Source organism: Leuresthes tenuis, unplaced genomic scaffold (genome assembly GCF_036924035.1).
Source record: "Leuresthes tenuis unplaced genomic scaffold, fLeuTen1.0.hap1 SCAF_4, whole genome shotgun sequence".
NCBI classification, from domain to species: domain Eukaryota; kingdom Metazoa; phylum Chordata; class Actinopteri; order Atheriniformes; family Atherinopsidae; genus Leuresthes; species Leuresthes tenuis.
Window position 1 is genome coordinate 13324669 of NW_027325358.1, and position 22307 is coordinate 13346975.

Genomic DNA, 22307 nt, shown 5'->3' on the forward strand with positions numbered 1-22307 from the left:
CAGGACCATGACTTCACCTCAGTTATGTCATCAAGGTGAGTCAGAGCCGTCTGTGAGGTTGTCATGGTAAAGGACACATGTATACCTGTGGCATGTTTCAATGCCACAGAGAATATATGAAATTATCCTCTGGGCAGCTAATCTACTCACAGGGGACTCACCTTCCGCCTGAGAGTCAGAGTGAGATAAATGGTTATGATTAATGCGGGGGGCTGCACTAATCAAAATCTTTATATGAACAATAGATCATGTGCAGGTGAAAGGCATGGTAAGTACTGCCCAACTCACGGTGAATTATGACCAAATTCTGTAGTGTCTCTTAACTGATTTGACAGAGCATTTTTGCCTCATCATTTTTATCTCATCAACTTTCACCAACCTCATTTCCTGCAGCAGATTGCCTGCATAGAAACAGTGCTAAAACAAGATGCCAGGACAACTAATGTTGCCCTTTTGCTGTTGAAGAGAAAACTGTTTGCTAGAATTGTTCAACCTATTGAAGAGTCAGTATTTCTTTCACAGTTTAAACACAGCCAGGCAACAGAAGCAAACAAGAATAACAGTACATCTAATATCAGACATTACACACTCTTGCGTAACTTTATGTCTCTGTGTGTTGGTTTATTTCTGTATATGAGAGGGACCGAAAAAAGAGACAAGGGAGACAGTGTGTCTCTGTGTATTTGTGAGGCCTCCATTTCAGATCTGAAAGTCCATTTCAGAGCCTGTCACTTATTAACCTGAGCCTCCATGCTGTCTCACCACTGGGGAATTCTTTATCAGTGACATCACAGGTACAGGACAGACCGACAGGGAAAGGACGCAAATCGGGTTTCAGGCAATAAGAGGAAAGACACCTTAAAAGGACATCGGGGTTGTTTTTTGTTTCGGTCTAGCACCGTCAAAACACATCATCTCTGCTTCCTTATATTGTCCTGAGGGCTGAGTGGACAGGAAGATGAGTGCAGGTCACCTCAGTGTTATTCCAAAGCCACAGACTGTGAAAATAATTATCCTCACATGCTTGAATTTTTTAACTGAGGGAGCAGGTGTCGGTGCTTTGTCCAAGTTTGGCTTCTTTCATAAGCCGTGGCGTGTATTCATCCGCAAGCAACATCATCAAGAATAGTGCATCTTAATCTGTAAATTAATTGCAGCATCAGTGTCATCGTAAATCATTGTTACAGATTGAATTACTTTTTTTTGTCAGAAGAGAAATGGAGAAGTGTATATGTCACTATGGTGTAATCCCCATCTTGGAGCCCTCGTCAAAACTTATTCAACCATGATAGATTTTTTTTGTTGTTGTTACAAATAAAACATACATATTCAAGGCAACAACATCTCTTAGCAGTGTCACAATGCAAAACTGCTCAGAAAGGGTCTGTTTAACTCTATGAAACTGTTGAGATTTTTCCAGCTTTGGAGAACCCTTCTCTTTCCTGAACTGGGCCCATGCACATACAACCAAAAACTACATTCAAAGAATATGCTGCTTCGAGTGGTCTGGAGAACAACTTCATGTGAGGGGTAAAAAAAAGGCATCTGTGATGGTTACAGTCACGCGTAAAAAGAAGGTTTTTAGCCCTAACCATGACTGTTTTCTAAAGCAATCCAAGATGTTTTTGTTTTCTAATTCTAACCAAGTGGTGTTACTGTGTGTAAAGTCTACCAGGAAAAAAATCAAGTTTAGTTGTAACTTGTTCTTTTCACATGTGACCAAGGCAACCAGAAAAATGGCATCGACGATAATAATGGTTGCACTGTAAAAGGAATGTATTTCCGACCTAATCATGATACGTTTTTTAACCTACCTAAGAAATGTTGTTATCTTAACCAAACCAGGAAGTGACAAAAGTGTGTCTTTAAAAGGACTTTGTGCCTTCTTAAACAAAAGACTTGAGTATGATGTCTACTTTTATGTGGAAATCCTGATATGAGTCGTCTTTCCTTTCTGTCATCTGTAGAGGCGTTACTTAATGAAAGGTGTGAATAAGCAGCCTTTATGACAATTTTAGTTGGAGGACTTGTTTAGAGCTCAATAAATCCAATGTATTGTTGTTTTTATAACCATTGTTGTTATACATTTAGATTTTAGATCTTTTTTGTGATGCTACTTAGATGTTGTACAGTATGTATTTGCTTCATTCATATTCTCATGCAAATCTTCTAAATAAAAAACTTGCAAGGGAGAAAAAAAAATCATATACCACCTCCAATAAATCTTAAAAATAGACACACGACATTTCCATGTAAATTTAATTAGACAAGCAACAAGCATGCAACATAATGACTGAAAAACAGAAAATGAGACATGAGTCAAGCTTGTTTATCTCATCTTTCATGCTGGAAAGGGACAATCTTCACATTTATTTTGATATAACCCCATGAGTCAGTACAAATAATGACAACCTGTAAACAAGGGGCTCAATCCAACAAGTCTGCTTTCATTATAAGTAAGCTTTAAATGTGACTAAATCAACAAACATACTCAAAAACAATGATTTATTTAGACATATCAATGGAAACCAAAAAGATCTTTTTGTCTTAATTTGTCTTATATATCTTCAATATTGTGCTGTTGGCCACTTGGCAGCTGCTGGATTTGAATTGTCAACTCCGAAATCTTTGTCGCTTAAACGCCTTTGTATGTGTGAGATATTTGTGTGAGCATTAGATATTTGTTTGCGGATGAATGCAGATGTGCAAGTGTGTGCATGCATAGAATCATGTGTGTCTGTGCATCTGAGCAGTCTTCGTGGTATGTTTCCAAAACCCTGCATCCCCACCTGGGTTCTGCAGACAACACAAATCTTCACCTTCCACCTCCCCACCACACCAAAGGGAGTCTCCCTGTGAGCTCATGTCTGGAGCCTTGCCCACAGCCTGTCTGAAATGAAAAGGGATTATACAGCAAATACTGCTGTATTTGTGCCAGCATATATGGACAACATTTTAAGAAAAACTGAAAAAAAAAAGAACCATTGACTTTTAGAACGTGGACATATCTATCCTTTGCCAGTTATCATTTCTTATCTTTTTATTTCTTTTTAACATGACTTAACATTTGATTGTTTCTCATTGTCAAGGATCACTCAGATCAAGCAGTTTCCTTTTGTTTAGTATGGAGTACTTTGAGTTCTGCAAGCTTTTTTTGTCCATGTAAATTGTTTTAAAATGATTAGCATTTTACACCTAGATTAATGTAGATAATTTCCATAAACTTCCACAGGAGCCATCAGAGACTTTGTAGTTCTACAAACAGATGTGTCTAAAAGTGTTGAAATAACCCCTTAAAGTAGCATATGTTTTAATGCTGATAGTTTATGTGCAAATACAATACAACCCTTTAAGACATTTGGATAACTGGTTGCTTAAAGCTAACAATATTTTCCCATCTATCCAACTTTGAAAATAAGACTATGTGGAGGTAAGAATCCCTTCAATCTAAAACTAAATGAATCTATGCTTTATTAATAGTTGAATATTAGCATAAGAGATATGGGAAATTTAAGCATGGCTGAAATGCACACATGGAAAAAAAATGCAGTTTATGAACTGACCATGGTTTATTTAGCATTTTTGAATCTGTGTGTGAGTCTGACTGGGAATGTAAGTAAGGATCTCTAATGGAGGTCTAAACCCCAAAATCAGCATCCACCCAGAGACACTCATGGAAGTGTATCAATGGAGCCATTGATACAAGAAAGGCCACAATGGATGGAGGGAGAGTGTGAGAGAACGCATGTGTCTGAGTCTATGAGTGAGTGGGGTGTGTGTCTGTGTGGGGAAGAGATTTACGAGAACAAATCCTCCAGATGAACAGTGTGAAGCTCCAGACACTCATGTTTGCCCGGGTCATGACCTCACAGAGAGTTTAATTTTTCCATGCTCTCCAAGCATTATGAACATGTTTTCCAGTCGCCTCAACTTTATGATTTACTTACTGTACTTTGGCAGCATTCTTATCTTTCATGCTTTTATTTAATGTTTTTTTTTATTTGCAATGAGAATTATCACAATAATCGCCATGGAAACAGCTTGCTCTGTTTTGATTTATCATAACGAATCTGACACCAACAGGCAACTTCAAAATGTCAGAAAAGTCAGAGAATGTCCATTTGTTGGGTCCAGATCTTTGCATCTGTACACTCCAGGTAATTTACTCATGTGTCTGGCATTGTGACATAAAACACACATTTTTTGGGATAAAAAATAAATGATAATAAACTATATATTAATGATTATTAATAGATTATCTGTTTGAGCTAATGAGAGATGGTGGTCCATTAAAACAATTTTTTCACTGATTCTGTTCTTCCTGTGTCTGTCATGATCACTGCAAATATATCAGTACGAGTGGCTGGGAACTCTTTCACCCTCCTGCTCTTTCCTGTCCTGTCTGTCACCTCCTCAAATCTCATTTGTGCTCCTTTTCATTTTGTATTTGTCTGTGCTAACTCTTCCACAGCAAACAATCCGCTGTGTGTGGAACCAGCTGTCTGTGTTTTGATTTTCACTTGTTGCTTGGTGTTTCAATGTTACCTGAACTGTAGCTGACACTCCGTTTTGTTCTGGCACATCTCAGTGCACACACACACACACACACACACACATACACACACACAGACACATATGGCCTCTGAGGATGGATGGAGGTGAAAATGCTGCCGGCGACCATAAACATTACTGACATGCATTAAAAAAAAGAAAAAAAAAGAAAACACACAATATGATAACTGTCAACTGAGATTTCTCTGAGGATGCCTGAGCATGTTTCATATCATCTCTAAATCTAGAGACACAGTAAATGGCAAGTGCTCAAGATACTTTCTCTGTTCTGCAGAGTGTGTATAGTGTATGTGTGTGTATGGAAGGTTTCCTTATTGTGCAGCTGATACGTGAGAAAGAAAGAATTTTCTTCTGTTTTCATTCTTTTACAGATTAGAATGTTTTTGAGAAGTTTATTTAGCTAAACTAACTCCAAATTTTTATGACACAAGAATTCTAAAATCATTGTTTGAACCTGTGCAGATTTCTACTTTGAGTAACTTCTTAAGTTGTCACTAATGCAATCTGTCACTTTTACTTCAGAGAAACCTGAAATGTTAATGAAATTCTACAAATCCAAATCATTTTCAAAGTGACTAACCATCTAAGCCTTTCAAACACCTGGATAGACATGAACAGAGAACATTCCCTTTATTCTGGAGAATGTGTGTGTGTGTGCGTATGCTTTCTCAAGACCTTGAAATAATTTGCAAGCATATGACTTTACAATATGACTTTCCAACCTAGTCTCAGAGTAAAACATGGAAGTGTCACAAGGTTTGAGTTAAAACAGACACTTTGATAACATCAAAATATGTGTTATTTTGGATTACTGCCTGCCGAGTCTTTGACACAACAACCAGATATTACAGGAAAATACATCAAAATTGACGGCTAAAAAAAAATACAAAAAAAAAACTGTACAAAAAATTAGGAAGACTTATCAAATGATACAGAAAGAGCAGAACATATATTGATATAAATGGAAATACAAAAGAGGCAAAAGAAAAAGAAAAACATAGAAAATACAAAAGAAGCATATTAAGTAGTGCAACAAGTAGTGAACAAAAGGATCAGTTAATCAAATATAAGCTCTGTAAAAGAGAGCTCAGACTTTAAAGTAGAGGAGGTGTCTCCATCCTGTACCCAAACGGTGAGCCTGTTCCACATCAGAGGAGCCTGACAGCTGAAATCTCCACCTGCCATTCTAACCCATTACATTTTAGGAACCTCAAGTGAGCCTGTGCTCTGAGACCAAACAATTCTTATAGGGTCATAAAGTAGATTTTAGACAACAAACTAAAAAAAAATTCATAACTTTCATTCAAGGCAATAATTGTAGGGTAAATAAGGAAATAAGCTTTTTCCATGCTTCTTCCTTTTACAGTGAGAGCATTTTCACATGTCACAATAGGAAATGCACTGATTTTTGTGAGATTTCAGTACGTTATGTTTAAGCCCTTAGCAATTAAGTTTACATATTGAAACAAGTCTGCTGTGATTATTTCTTTGGGGACCATTTGAAGAAATCTGAACCATGTCATCTGAATTTGTGGCTTCCCTAAGAGCAGGCCAAGAGCCCTGGAAAAACTAGTGCAGTGAAATATGACCTCAGCATGGACAAAAGACCAAACCTGCAGTACTTGATTCTCTTATTTCAATCTGTCCTCGATTCTCCGGTGGCTGTGTTGCTCATTGCAGATTAGGACAGTTGTCTGAGCCAGCGTTTTCTAACACATTAGACAAGCTGTCCCGTCAAAGTGTAATGTGATCCACATATTAAGTAAGCAACGGCGTATGGTAGGCATATGGTTGTGCATATGGTCAGAAAACTTTGAAAACACTTAAAACACTTAATGTTCACTTCAGTTTTTCTTTTAGATTATAATCCAAAAGAAAAAGTGACTGATGGACAGACACAGATTGCCTTTTCTACAGTGTTTTCTTGTTCAAAACATAATATATACATAGACAGTGTTAATTGATAGAGGGGATAAATTCTATGTCCATTCTATACCTTTTAAGGGTTGCAGACGAGCAGCTACTCAGACGAGGGAAAGCAAGTGTGGATTTTTGCTAACTAAATATGCTTAAACATAAAAAAATCATATCAACTTGAGCGATCATTGTATTGAAGATCTCTACACTTCACAATTTCAGTTGACTGAAATGTTTGAAGTCAACATGTTTTTGCATATCAGATAGTGTGTAAGTCAACTAATCCTTTTTTTAATAATTTTTACTAAGTTGACAGATGACCAAAGTCTTTGCTAATGTAATTTTAATTAAAGTCAAACAGCAAGATGAACGGGAATAGTGCACAATGATTAGTTATTCTGTGCTGGACCAGTGAGGGAAGGATAGATGGATGGATGGAGTAATGTAAGCAGAGCGGTCAGAGATTAGACAAGCAGAGTGAAGGATTTTCAGACGACAGAGTAATCTAGACGTGCTGATATCCATCCTCTGGGGAAAAAAAATACCAGGCCAAGAAGATTATCCTAATGATGATTGCGTAATCTCGGTGTGTGTGCATGGGAGTGTGTCTGTTATGGTGAACAGACGGCACAATTAGTCACTCAGTCAGTCATACCCTCAGGCTGTGACCAGACACACGTAACATCAGGCATGCAGCTGCAGATCTGCATGCGCACTTTTGCACGTGGGAGCCCACACCAAACCATTAATGAAAGAGCTGTCGTGTTACTTTCTCAGCTGTGGTTTAATGAAGAACATGTTTTCTCCACTTTTCTCTCTCTCTCTGTAACTGCCGCCTTCTCTCCTCTTTCCATGCTCCGTGACCTCTTTCCTTATTCTTTCCTTTTTAACTAGTCTCTCCCTCATTAAGTTGCAAGTCTGCTGAGACGTATGTAAATATTGCAAATGGCAAAGTTAAGCGAAGTGTGTTTTGAAAAAGTATAGTTCACAAAGGCATGCAGAAGAGTCAGTTCAAGTGCTTCCCAAATCTAAGCGATCAATATTTTGGCCAAGTCTTCTCTTTTTGGGGTAGTATTGCTGCAAGTTAACCTCAAGAACAGCAATGGAAACTAAATTACACTTGAAATGGTTTTAATGTAATTTAGTTAAATAATTCTATTTATTTGCCAACATGTCAGGAAACACAGTTTAGGCTGTATTTGCTGATGTGTAAGCTTCAGAGGCACATTGTCCTTTGTGACTCTCTGCATCCCTCAGTTCATCCACACATCTATAAGCTTCTTCCACTCTCCTGTTCGGACCCTCATTCTTTTCCTGGCATCACTTTTATTTGTCTACTTTCCCCATTTACCCGGCCTCTCTTTCCTTCAGTGATTCGCAACCTGCCACTCACTCATTTGCTCATTCCTTTCTCATGTCCATAGTTTCATATACTCGGTTCATCCCTTCTTTTTTAAATCCTTCATCCCTTTTCCCCTTTTGTCATCTGTCCTCATCTGCCCTATCATCATCTTCTATCTTTGCAGTCATAACTTTTGCTCTTAATGCTTTCTTTCTTTACTTTTAATACCCCTCCTCAACAGCTTCTTTGTTTTCTCCTCATTTTCCATCTCTCACCACTTCCATCCCACTCCATAAAATTGCAAAACCAGTCATGTTTCTTAACCTCAGCCACCAATTTCCAGTCATCTAATGATCTTTCTAGACTTGATGTCATTCTTTTTATTGTCTCTTTCCAATCATTTCCCCTTTCATCATTCTCCTTCTCTCTGTCTTTCACATGTTCATTTACTTCTCTCCTACATTTCTTCCATTGTCTCAGAGCTGTAAATTCCCTGATCCTTTATGTGGAAATAGTCTTTTCCATAACGTACAATGTGTCATTAATAACTGTCTCCGTGTCTGTCTGTGTGTGTACTTGCATGTGGCAAATGGCAGGACAGAAGACAGAAAATTTGCCTTATCCTCTGCTTAAATGTGTTTTTTCTGAGGTAACTTAACAACCTGAAGGGGAAAATGTCATTCTGACTTCTTTGGATTTGACCATCTGAAGACATCATGTGAATGAGTGCATATTTTACTGTCTTACTCTGCAAAATGCAGCATTTTAACACTCAGTTAATGTCATGAAAAGGTGTTTAAAGTCCCATTAATACTCTACTATCAGTCTAATCTCCTCAGTTTGTTGAATCTGCATCGGGTCAGTGAGAGCTCACTGTGATTGGCTGTTCAGCTCAGTAAATGGGTGCACAAGAAGGGAGCAGAAACAGCCAAAGTAACAATCTTTTGGTGTCCTAATATTCCTTAAACAACCAAAAACATTTTACACATCGTGGCCATGTGAAGTGAAGAAACTAAACGCTGCTGATAATCATGATTCAACAGAGACTAATATTACTGACATAAAACACAAATAAACACAAAACATACACTCCAATTCTCTTGTTTTTCTTACTACACAGTGTTAAGTTTTACCTTATAATGTTTTATAACATGTACCACCGTGAAAAATGTTTACATCTCCAGATACCACCATTGAGGTGAAAAATTAAAAGAAGTTTAGAACATCAAGAGCAACAACTGTATACCAACAGCGTATCTAAAAATGTTTAAGCAAATTAAGATTTCTTTTGCAATTTTGCAATTTTGACACATTTTGCAATTTTTAAAACTGTCAGCAAATTTTGTAAATTGGTTTATATCAGAATTTCTTCTGCGTCCCACTAGAAGAAGTTTGCGTACCAGTGGTGGAACATATACCACAGTTTGAGAACCATGGGTTTACTGTGTAATGTTTCTACTCCAGCTCAGCAGTCGGAAGCAATCTATTTGAAGTGTTCAAGTTTTGTTTTTCCAGACACAACCTCAGGAAACACGGCTGGGGTATTCTCAACGCCGCTGGTTCTTTAATATTTACGCTGGTTAGTGTATAAGAGCCTTTATTCAGCCACTTCCGACTGTGGCTCTCTATCTAGAACCCAACTCTCTTGCCAAGCAGATACAGTATCTATAATTTGTGTGTGATAATTCGTGTGTGTTTATACTTGTGTGGGCCTGTCTGTTAATCTGTAAACAAGCATCATACAGCTGCTCCATTGAACTTAATGGGATTGTGTGAAGATCAGGACTGCCATTATTATTGGATTTAGAAGATTAAAACACACCTGCATGGCAGGACATTAGAGAGCTCTCAGAATGGTGTGTGTGATTGTGTTTAGGTGTGTGTGTGTGTTTATGTGTATTATACATAAGACCATTTTGAAAGGAAGCAAGATGAAAGAAAATGTGGCCATTTGAGCCGCTTAAACTTTCAACTTCCCGCTCTCTGCCAATGATCAATTCCATCAGAGGGACGGAGGAGCCAAAGGAATTCTAGAGCAGCTTTAATCTGCCTTTGGTATTATTTATGGACTTATCGAGATCTAAAGAGTGAGGGGAATCATGATCCCGCCAGAAGTTGTATCAAGTAAACAGGAAAGAATGAGGACAGCGGATGTGACATCAGTGGAGGAGTGGAAGTTGTGTTCAACATTCAGCTATAAACACACACACATACCTACTTGTACAACCAAAATAGACATCAGTAAAGCTGAACCAAAATTCAAAGTCTCTGCCCTATTTTTGTTTAAAGTTTTTGTGCTTTATGGTGTGATTTTTATTGTAAATAATAGCTCAAAGGATCATAAAACAAGACATTAATGGAGACAATGTCTGAGGTTCTCGCTTCTATGTGTTTATGTTTCCTACGAAAAGCTGATGTTGCTACGTGACAAACAGAACAGAACGTGCATTGTTAGCTAGCTCACATTCACTAGCAAGAGCGAAAAATGTGCAGGGTTTGTGGGTCTGAGACAAGACTCTGTATTGTAACCAATCAAAGAGACGAAAGAGACAAATTTTTCCAAGTGTTCACCCTTGATTTTGCTCCAGGATAAGAATATGTGATCAATGAATCATTTCAACTGCTGAAATAAAAAAAACAACAACTGATCATTATAACAGCACTTTCTTATATTATTTTCATATTTGTAAAAATTGTCTTCACACGAAAGTGGGAGTGAAAGCTAAACTGCTTTTTTTTTTTGGGCTCACAAACCAGGTTAATCATATCCAGTTACATCTATAGATTATTGGTTGAGAGGCTCCCAATCCACCGAAAGGTATGGGCTTTTTTTCTTCCTTTTTGGAAAAAAGAAGGAAGCAAGCTAGGTTCCTGGTTTGAGCCTCGGCTGGGGTCTTTCTGTGCGGAGTTTGTGTGTTCTCCTTGTGCATGCGTGAGGTATCTCCAGGTACTCCCTCCCACCGTCCAAAGACATGCAAATTAGGTTAATTGGTGATTCTAAATGACCTATATGGGTAGTAAGGTTTGTTGTCTCTGTGTTGGCCCTCTGATGAACTGACTACCTCTTTAGGGTGTTCCTTAACTTTTTCCCGCTGTAGGTGGGATGGGCTCCAGCCCCCCCATAAACCTGAGTTGGATAAAGCAGGTATGGGAAATGAATGGATGGATGAAGCTATTTGAAGATATGGACATCATCACAACGTCATCACAGAGACTTGGATACATCTATAATCTGTTTGTTGTCTGAAAAAGTGTTGAGATCTGTTCACTTCTGACTATAAGAAGAAGTTATGTACTAATTTAATTGGTACGGTCAGAGTTACCAAGGCTGCTAATGTAAGCATTACCCTCCATTTTCCCAGACTGAGCTTGGTGTTAATCGTATCTAGGAATTACAGTACTTTGTGGTTGCTGTAATTTCTGTAAAATGGGGCTGGTTAAAAAGCAGCCTTGTTTTGAGCATTCTTACTTTGACTTCATAAACATAGCATAAACAAACATACAATGCCAAAAACCAGGTGTGTCATTCAGGAATATTGTTAGCTTAGATGTTCCATTTTGTCCTGAACCTCTGCACTTTGAAATATTAGGCTATTTGATAAAATAGTTATTCAAGTTATTAGTCAACGAAGGTTTGTAAACAATGCAAAACCTTGGATGCAAAGGTTCCTGTCCTGTGTGCCGAAGACAGTTTGTTACAATCTCATGAGCAGATGATGAGGTTTTAACTAACATTTATGAGCAAGAATCCCCTTATAATGCAATAGTATAAGCTAACTAAAATGTACCTAAAGCTGGACAGATAGGTGCACATTACTAGATAAACATATAACCTGCAGGAGGAATGACATTTGTAAGGTGCATATGCTGTCTGGCACAAATACAGATGGAACCACACACACAATGTGAGGCATTGAGATCAAAGAGTGAAGGGAGCAGGGAAGGGGGTGAGAGTAAGCAGGGAGTCTCCTAAATCAGATAATGTTTGTGGGGAGAGAGTGGAAACCCAATGCTGCTATTACCTTATCATGTATTGCAGAAACGGCTTAGGTTGTGAATGTGTGGGTGCGGCTTGGTTAGACTTTAAGAGAAGGTGCATGCCAGACATATTTTTATCTGGCAGTCATTTTCTCTCTTAGTTTTTTTTTTCTACCCCTATTATTTCTCTTTGTCTCTCTGCAACTCTCTGCCACTTAAATCTTTTATTAAAATCTCACCTGCCTCCCATTTAGGATCCATTTTTCTCTTATTTAGGTTTAAGATCTGCTGACTGGTATCAGACTGTCTGGCTAAAACCCTTCTGGTGATTTAGATTTATTCTGGCATCATACATTATAAATGCATTAAAATCTTTTGACATCTCAAAAAATCATGTTAAAAACCTCAGAATGGAGCTGTTTTGTCTTAAAAGACATCCATTTTCGAATGTATGTACATGGTATTCATATCAGTATTCTTACAATATCACCATCTTACCATATCCCAATATGAATGGCGTTTAGGAAATGATCTGTCTTCAGTTATGTATGCATTATATTGAAGCAAACTTACTGGACTTGTACGTTGCAGATCAAGGCATGTGAGATGCATCCAAGTCCATTCTCAAGTCCTTTAAGTCAAGTTCCACTACAGATGTTCATAATTGGCAAGCTGATAGGAAATACAGTTCTTCACGTAAAATATATTTTAAAATGTTTCTGGCAAAGCTGTGACAGTGTTTTTTTCCATGACTTAAATCACATCCTTCCTGGAGCCTGATCATTTCAAATATAAGGCCTGCCTGAACTTGAAGTTTTTTTATGTTTTATTTTTTTAAGTCTCAAATTAAGTCCTGAGGCAGTCAGGTAAACTCAAGCGGTATAAATGTCTGGAGCTGAAGATTACTGCAGGGTTGCTGAGACGCAGAGAGAGAACAAAACAAGTAAAAGGGCTAGACAATTTTCATATGATTAGTTTCAGTTGTGTTTCCAGCTGCTCAGGAAACAGAGGAAGCAACTGTAATGGCTTGTGTTGTTGGCTAAGGCCAAAGTTTTAGTCTCCCAAAAAATGTGTTTTAAAAAATGTTTTTGGCAAACATATCTGCAGAGGCCATTTTTTGCTCAAATTTGAGAACTGTAAATATGGCCTCTGCATACATACATAATTATCACTGCAAATATAAAAAGAGTTGCATATGAAACTTACTTTTAAGATAATGACCCTAACTGTACAGGTTATACACACCCTTGCTCACAGACACAATTTACTCTCATCTGGGTGTGAATGGTTGCGCTTGTCCTGAGTTCTCCTCTGCTGACGCATGTACTCTACTCCACATCTCCTTGGATTTTCCTTAGGAAAAAAACCACAACTGTGCAAATTTACACAGAAAAACCACCAGAACTTCCCCAGATGGGGAGTTTAGGGAAGTGGCTTCCGTTCATGCTGTGTGACATTTACATATGCAGCCAGTTTACAGGTTCCTTAATGCGTCTACACTTATGTGTTCATCATTTGCACCAGCTTGTGCTTTTTCTGTAACACTTCTGATGCTTTGTTCCAAAATTAAAAACCTGAATCAGAGTTTGTCTTTTTTTTTTTTTCTGTTTGCTCTCAAGTTGAGAAAATAACCTCGACTGGAAAGAGCTGTGGTCACTCCTCACTGAGAGTCGTTCATTTTGAGTAAAGGTTAGCTGCAGGAGTCAGAGGGATGGGAAACACAGGTGCAGGAAAAGTACAAGTTAATAATACTTTATTTCTGTGGAGAATGAGTATTCAGATGATTGTGCCTCACAATATCATCTTCAAAACAAGCTGCCGTGGCTGCTGCAAAGACAGCATCTGTGACAATTCAGTTATACAGGAATATCTATACAGAAACTCAATATAATCACAATTTTCACTGTCAAAGGACATGATTTTCTTAGAAAAGTGAGTCATAATATAGGTGAATCATATACAAAAAATATGGCTCTTTTTGCAAATCCAATGTTTTTGTGATCTGAGAGAAAAAATGGAACTTTTAAAACATTTTTTAAAACAACAACTTTTTAAAACTCTTTTATCTTTGACTTGTATTTTATCATTCATATCATTCATCATCTTAATTTTTCCGACACCAATTCTATTTATTCAACAGCATTTTACTTCGAGGACAGTCTAAAACTTGAGCAACATGTTCAAGCTCTTCCCCTGAAGGTCCAAGAGAGGCCTTCATGATGATTGCTGTAGATTGTGAAATGGTCACGTATTCTTGGGCTGTTGTCCTTTATTGGGCAGTTTTCCAGTAACATGACAGGGATCTCAACTCAGGAATAGGGAAATTTCTAGGTTTTATGATGGTTTTTGTAACTGTTTAGTTGTGTATTTTGTAACATGTAGAACCAACCAAGCACATTCATTCTTATCCCAATCATTTGTGAATAAGGGCACAGCAAAAGTGAGCGATAGCATCATGGGAAAGAAGAAGAAAAGTACAATGACTGTGGAAAAAGCCTCATGCATGAAGGTATCCCAAGTGCCACTTAGGTCTCCTCCAACCTTTTAATAAGGATTTGTGACCAAGTAAACACTTGGAAAGTGGAGGTCATCATGTAGGAATTTGTTTGAAGAGGTAAGGCATCCGCATGCTGAGGAAAAATGTGCATGTGCTGATGAAAGACGTCTTAACCTGTATCTGTGAGGGGAAGGGTGTAAGGACATGTAATAGTTGCATTAAGTAGTTGTAGTAAGTCATATTTCATAAGAGTGACTTGTTCGAGGCCATAATTTTTTTTGCAGAGTGGAAGATCTTGTCAAACTATAGGTAGCCCAGCCCAGCCCAGCCCAGCCCTTGTCTCCTTTCACCGATTCTTCTTTTTTATTTTGACTGTTGAGATTGACTTAAAAGTTGAAGCAAAGACAGAGACCCACATTCACATTTAGCAACGCTGCTTGTTCCTATAGGCCCCCATCATCAACACAGTGAAGATATTCTAAAAACACTTAAAGGGGCTGTTTGAAGTATGACACCGAGACCTATGGAAAACTCTTGAGGGGTTCGGTGTGAGGATCAGAGCACCATGAACAACGAGTGGATTGAGTTTGGCTTCAAGAAGAGGAAAAGAAGAAAAAAGGAGGGATGAGTGTACAAGGCTTCCAGACCCAAAGGGCAGCCCTCAAGGAGCTTTAGAAGAGTTGGAAGGATAAAAAAAGAAATGTCTTTCTTTATTGGAAGTGAGACCCTCCTACAGCGATATGAGGGGAAATTCCCTCTGATTGAGCAAGCCACCCCTCAGATCAAAGTGTTTACGTGATTTTTGTGTCTGTGTGACTGCAAAAGCAGAGCTTTACTTGTAGTGTAGTCACCTGCTCCTTAAGATTAGAGTAGAAGAACCTAAAGGTGTGAAGGAATGAGGCATTAAAAATATGGAAATATGAAACTGTTATGATACAGCATACTACAGCACTGTTTGTCCTCATACTGATAACATACATACTTACAGACTCAGCATGTTGCAGTGAGCTTTGTTCCATAGTGCCATGTTAAAACAATTTTGACTTTTTCCCTTTATTGTGTTGCACTATATTGCGCTGAGTCACGTTTTATTATATGCCATTGTCTTGTACTAAACTGTTTTGTGTCACATCATGAAGCGAAAAGTCATATTCTTGCAGTGTATTGCATCACAATTTTTCTCACTTTACTACAGTATAGGAAAGGGAACTTTTCATCATCCTGACAGACCATATTTTCTGCACCTTCCTGCCACCTGCAGCGTCTCATTGTACTGTAAATGTTCCCATCATGCTAATATTACCTCAAGTAAAGCTGCCCTCTTGTCATTTCAGAATGGACAAACCCATTTATGTATTTCGTCGAACGCGAGCGCTCCATCTCCACCAATGTAACTACACAGAGGGAGCATTAAAGTCTGCCAAGTAAGGAGGTCAATTAAAACATATAGTGGGAGTTAACACAACACGCAGGAATAATAAAAGTTTAACTGTCTCTGTCTAACCCTCTGTAACAACAGTGAACATTGACCTTCACTTCATTAACCAGACTCATAAGTACCAACACCAGAGTGTCACTCCCACATTTACTTTTTAAGCAGTTTAACTTAACACAAAGTCAGTTTTTTAAGTGATTCCCTACAACCCTTTTCACATTATGTTCCTGTCTCTTTTCTTCTCAGTACATTTTCATACCAGTTTTTTTGTTGTGAGAGAAATATTAGCACTAATCCGTCTTTCTTGTGGTATGCCCAGTTGTCACTGGTGTCGTTCTTGTAACTCAATGTGTTTGCACTGTAGTTGTGGGAGTTGCTCACTTTCTACTTGTCTTTTTCCTCTTTCATGTCAGATGTTATGAGACACCGAAGGTGGTCAGAAGTCATAACCTCTCTGACAAGCTTATTAGCCTGTGGGTGTTGACCTTTCTGCCGACATGTGTCTTGTCCACCTCAAAAGATGTGCCGTGTTACAACTGGCCCTTCTTGATGATTTTTTTAGCTAGATTTAAAGGGATTATTAAGCCTCTTTCATGCTATGTTCTTATGAAATTTAAGAGTTTAGAGCAATTCATTTGAAGTTAAGAGTAGTTGCTGTGTGACAGGATTTGAATGACTTCCTGAAATAGGTAAGTATATTCAAAGCTGTTTTGTACACACACATACCTCAGGGGGCACCCAGAGTTGAACTGGGGACCTCTTGATCTGCAGTCAAATGCTCTGCCACTGAGCTATACCCCCCATATCTATGAGTGATATTCAGACTGGATATCAATATCAATAATCGTCTCAGCAATAACCCCAACTCCGTCTAACTGAGCAACCAAACCGCTCAGATATGGGCCTTCATTATCAGCAGCATCAAGCAATGACCCAACATTATCCTAATAGGGTTTTATCCACTTAACAATATAAGCATGTAGCCAATAACGTAATATAACAATACAACATAATGCAAGATTACACAGTGAAATAGAATGTGATTGAAAACCATTTCAACAGAAAGCCTTATGATATAATAAAAACAAACAGCCTGTCATTATGTATCTTTATGCATTAACTTGTGGTTTCATTAAGACTACAGAACACATATATGAGTAGATTGGAGAATATTTCTACCATAGAGAATATCTTCAGGGGGCACCCAGAGTTGAACTGGGGACCTCTTGATCTGCAGTCAAATGCTCTGCCACTGAGCTATACCCCCTCACAAATCATGCATATAACAGCTGCAACTCAACAAAGTATGCTCAAAGTAGGCAATGTAAATCAGATTTTTATGTCTTTTTTTTGTTTTTCAGAAGGAAATTTGCAAGCACTGTGAGTGTTTACGGAACAGACTTGGTGTTATCTTACAAAAACATTGATTGGAGTTGCCTTTTAATCACAATGTGTTGCACTGTGTTATATTGCATGATGACATACTGTCACTTTATAACTCTTGGCTGCAGGGGTCTCATGCTGAGAAGGAGTGTTTTTCTTCATGCGGGTGCCTGATACAACGGCGTACAGTCTTTCTGCATCTGAACACGTTAGATCCGTTTTTGTGGTGTCAAGGTGACATACACCATGGTAGTTTAATGGATGGCTTTGTGAATGACAACTCAACACAGCCGATAACGGCTGCATTCTTGTCTAAAGTTCTAAAGTGTAATCTCTTTGACTCCACCTTTTAAATCTGTAGAAGCTGCAAATTTTTAAAAATTCAAAAGTCAAATGCTGAGTCAATCCTCCCAACAGATAATAACCATGGCAACAGCCTATCACCAAAGCATACATAGAGATAGGAAATCAATATCTATTTATTTCCAAAAAAGACATTTTCATCCTGGGAGAGATTAGACGTTCACGTGGATGAAGTTCTGCTCAAAATGACATATCAGTCAGCAGTGGTAAAGATGATGCAGTACAGTCATTCTGTCATGTGTTTATCACTAATCAGATCAGCCATCATGAGTTCTATATAAAGTCATAACAACGGCATCCAAAGTTGTCACGGTAATGGGAAAAAATGTCCACTGCATGTCTTCCTGCTTTTTTCAGTGGTCAAATCATTCGCATACAAACAGACATAGCTGCTACATAGCTGTCAGAACTGTCCTCAGCAACAATCTGTCTACTGAACTCTGAGCAGGGGCTCACTTTGCTTGTTTTTAAGTCCATGTTGATTCTAGATACACACTTTTTTTCATGATGCAGGAACGTGCTCATTTTGAGGCCCCCATTTAGACTCCTTCACAATACATGTTATGAATGCTAAACATTTCCAACACACCAGCACAGGACCTGACCTCCTTGGGGCCTTAGGCAAAATTCTGCTTGGTGTCCTCCTGCCTGACCCCTGAGCCATGCCAACCATTTACCACTGCCACGCAATTGCACCTGACACCCGTGTTCCAACTGCGATCCTCCTCCCGTTAAAACAGAAATATTTTTGTAACAGTGTCTGAGATGACATGTAATCAAACGTGTCCATTAAATATCCTACAAATTAAATATCCTACAAATGCTCTGATGTAAATGTTAACGTGAATTACATGAATGCCATGATTAGTAGGCAATGTTATAGGCCCTCTGACTTTGATAGCACATTGAATGAGCTAAACCTCTTGGCTGCTTGGAAGTCAGAAAATCAAAAACTACCTGTTGTGCGATGAGTTAGAAATACATGTAACTTAAGGCCAATGGACTAAATTATATAAAGCTATCAATACTGTTTGCTGTATGAAAATGTACTTCTTCTGAATTGTAGGTTGTGTGTCTGAAAAGCAGTTTGTAGCTCCTCCTCTATAAATAGAAGGCGGTTCTCAGTTTTTCACACTCCTGGACCTGGTGACAGCCATGTTCCACAGCTGCTCCACACTCGCTGCCTTATTGTGCCGTTTGTATATTTAGCTGCTCCGTTTCACTTCCTCTGCTGTTGATGTTGGGAAAACACACAACAATACAGCTGTGACTCTCCCCTCCCTCCATCTCCTTTCCTCTCCTCCCACCACCTTTTCCTCCCTCATGCCTTCCCTTGACTCAGTGGTCCCTTCATTTGCTTTCAATCTCATCAAGGCGTTCTTTGAGAAAGAAACCGTAGGGGATTCACAGGGCTGTAACGATGCCAAATGGCATTTGTGTTTTTCCAACTCACACTTACTATTTGATTAGAACACAACATGAATGCCAAAAATGGATTGTGAGCTTCTGAAATCTAAATCAGGACCTGGCAAGGAAAATCCTTGCAGTTATTCCTCATTCACACAAGTTTGTTGCTTGTTCTACTGTTCTTGATTCCACTGGGATTGTTCTCTTGTTTACTTTAAACAACAGTACATGAGTACATGACTTTTTTTATACTTTTAGGTTGCTGTTTGGTGGCAACTTTCCAGTGTTTTACAGAAAAATATTAAATGTGTGGTAATATGAAAGGTGGTGAGTATAACAATACAGAATATGAATGGATTTTGGTGGTTATCTTTAATCTTACAGTCCAATTTTGATATTAAACTAACTGCCCAGGCTCACTAGAAAAATATAATAGGTATGTTTGTCCACATTTCCAAAACATAGCTGTGTCAAATAAAAAAAAACAGAAACTGTGAGACAGTAAATGTTGTGTTTAAGCATCCAGGCAAAGTGACATTATCCTGGAACCTTGTAGGTATTTATATTTAAGTCTAACCGTGTGTTTCTTTATTTTAAAATCCCCCTAACCCTATGCTTCCCCCGATGCTTCCTTGCACCTTGCAAATTCTCTTATGGGTAACCCAACACCACCACTTCAAGTGGCCCAAGACCTACATGCCAATAAGTGCCTCGGCATCTGTCGCTGCATTAAATGGGTTTACATTACAATAAAAGCAAAAAGGGTTATGTAATTTAGAAATAGGTTAAATTTGCTTTCAAATCTCTTTAACGATGATGTCTGTCTAATAGTTTTGTAAGTTAGTCTGGTTTCATGTGCTAAACACTTTGATTGTCATGACTTCACTGTTCTTAACTGCTACCCTTCTTGACAATAAACAAAGGGGATTTTTAAGAGGAAGATTGTTTTCTTGCCATGTTCTTAAAGTATAACTTCATCTACAGTAGTTAAAACAAAGTTTCTTGTCTAATGATCCTGTTGAGTTTATCAGGGATAACATTTGCCAGAATCAACGTTGGTTTAGACAGACTATCATCATCAGAAACAGTTTCAAAGGTTGTGCGTTGAGTCTGTGGCCTGAGACTGAACTTTGGGTGTTGGATAGCGGCTGTTTGCCTCATCCTGTAATGGGCTGCGGTGACAGAGGAAGTTGGTAAGAGGAGAAGGGAAAAAGTCTCTATGAATTAGATCAGGATATTGCCCAGGAAGTTAATTAATGCTTCCACCCAGACTCACATGCACACCACAGTTTAAAAAAGGAAAGTGAGGGGTGACAAATGAAAAAGAGACTTGGAAAAGACCATCAAAGACTCTAAAACTGAGACACTGAAATATTAACTTAAACTAACTCTTTATGAACTGATTTACTCTAAATTAGACTGTCTGAAACCTCATTTGATTACTTTCTCTATTGACTGTCTAGTCTTGGTCTGGACTCTTAAAATAAGGCCATTCTGGGCCTTTTTTAAAGCACATTTAGCTCTTTTTTGGAGGGGGGGGGGTTATAAGAAGGGCATTGTGCTACCTCTGACTTTGTGATGACACAAAAATAGCAGCTACGATCAGAAACCTGTGACTCCGGCTTCATGAACATGAAAGCTGCAGATATTTTTTTACATGACTTCTCTTGCTGAAATGAACACATAACATCTTCTTCCTCTCTGACATGAGAGGGACGTTGAACTTTGAGGGCTGACAGCAAGCAGCACGGTTAACCTGATATGCTTTCAAGTTGTCGTTCACTCATATATGTACATAGTACACTGTGGTCATTACTTTGGGGGGGGGGGGGGTGAGGGGGTCATACTTCATCCTGTCAGTGGCAGCAGAGTGTCCTCTCAGTCTGCCCCTCATTCTGTACACAACATGAAGGTAAAAGCTCAGCTTTTAAATTGGTGAATATTTGTGTGTTATTGTGTGAATGTAGTCCAGGAATAGCCACACAGGGATGCTTCCTCTGTCTTCCCTCTGCAGAGAGGAAGAATCCACTGCGACCCCCAGCTTCCGTGGCAACCCATCCAGCCATGACCTTAATTTGAAGAATCAAGCTTCCTGGAAAACACTTGCTGTCTACCCTGGAAATGAGAACAGATTTGTCTTCTGGTTCAAAATAAACATATTTATAACATTTGTCTACAGAGTAGGACAAGACTTTACAGGGAAGCTGATGAGATAAAGAGAAACAAAAACTAAGGAGAAAGAATATGTGGTCTGTCACAAGGAAAGCGACAATTTTGTATCTTTGAACTGAAGCAAATAATCTGTTGATCCCCACAAATATATCCTGACAAGCCAATAATACCATTAGTCTTTCTAGGTAAACTGTTAAATAGTTATCAGCCATATCAGCATGAGGAGCATGATTTGCTTCCAAGATAAGTATCCTTTGCAAACCAAGTGACCACTCACAGACATGAAAAACACAGTAGGAATCAGCCTGTTGTAATGGTTGTGTCAGCCACTAACCATAAGATGAACACTTGCAGCTCTGTTCCTGTAGCCATGTCAGCTTATATTTCTTTCCCATGAATTTACGGTTTAAGTAATACACTTTTGATACATCTTTTTACGAGAAAAGGGCAAGATGTGTTTTTGAGAAAAATGCTTTCATAGGTCTTAATGTCCCACTTTATTTCCAAGGAATATTGCTCTTGTCCCTTTTGTGTTGTCAAGGGGACTGCATTATACTTATACTGTTATCCTGGATATCCTGGAATGTAATGCTAACATAAGGTTGGCCCCATGGCTAAAAATGATCATAGCATCTTGTTCGGAAAAAATATCTGTAAATGCATATATTATATATATATATATAATATATGTGTGAGTGTTTCACAGATTTATATTAAATATATAAAAATATATATTGTTATGTTAGACTAGTGTCTATTAATGAATTAATAATGAGGATCATGGCACCAAACGTTCTCTTTAAGAGCTTCCACGGTCGCTTAAGTTCCCTTAAACCTAAAAAGGAGGTGGCAAGACCTGCTTTCAAGAGAGGAACAAGGAGCCCTGGCAAATTTGAAGAGAATAGTCAAATCTATCATTTGTAAATATAAACATCCTATCTAGAACTTTCAAAATATAAGACCAAATGCCCTGTACAGTTTAAATTCAACTGTAAAGTGCATCGCCTTCATGTGTTGAACAGCATATTTAGCAATGAGAGTTAAATGTCTGTTGACATTTTATTACTCAGTATCTACATATTTTGTATGTAGATAACAGCTAGCAAGCTGTAGCCTTGGTTAAATAAAACGCGGTGTATCTGAATGAAATATCAGTGTTTTATATTTTGCCTGAAACATCCAAGATTGAAAATCAAATCTGAACGATTTCTTAGAATTCACAATAGACTTCTTGAAAATCT

General features: G+C 38.3%; 2 non-coding genes across 2 annotated transcripts; both read right to left on the reverse strand.

Moving 5' to 3' along the window:
* Positions 1-16470: 16470 nt before the first annotated feature.
* Positions 16471-16542, reverse strand: trnac-gca (transfer RNA cysteine (anticodon GCA)). Its single transcript has one exon. It is a non-coding gene; the product is annotated as a tRNA-Cys (tRNA).
* Positions 16543-16936: 394 nt separating this feature from the next.
* trnac-gca (transfer RNA cysteine (anticodon GCA)) lies at positions 16937-17008 on the reverse strand. Its single transcript has one exon. It is a non-coding gene; the product is annotated as a tRNA-Cys (tRNA).
* Between the last annotated feature and the right edge of the window lie 5299 nt (positions 17009-22307).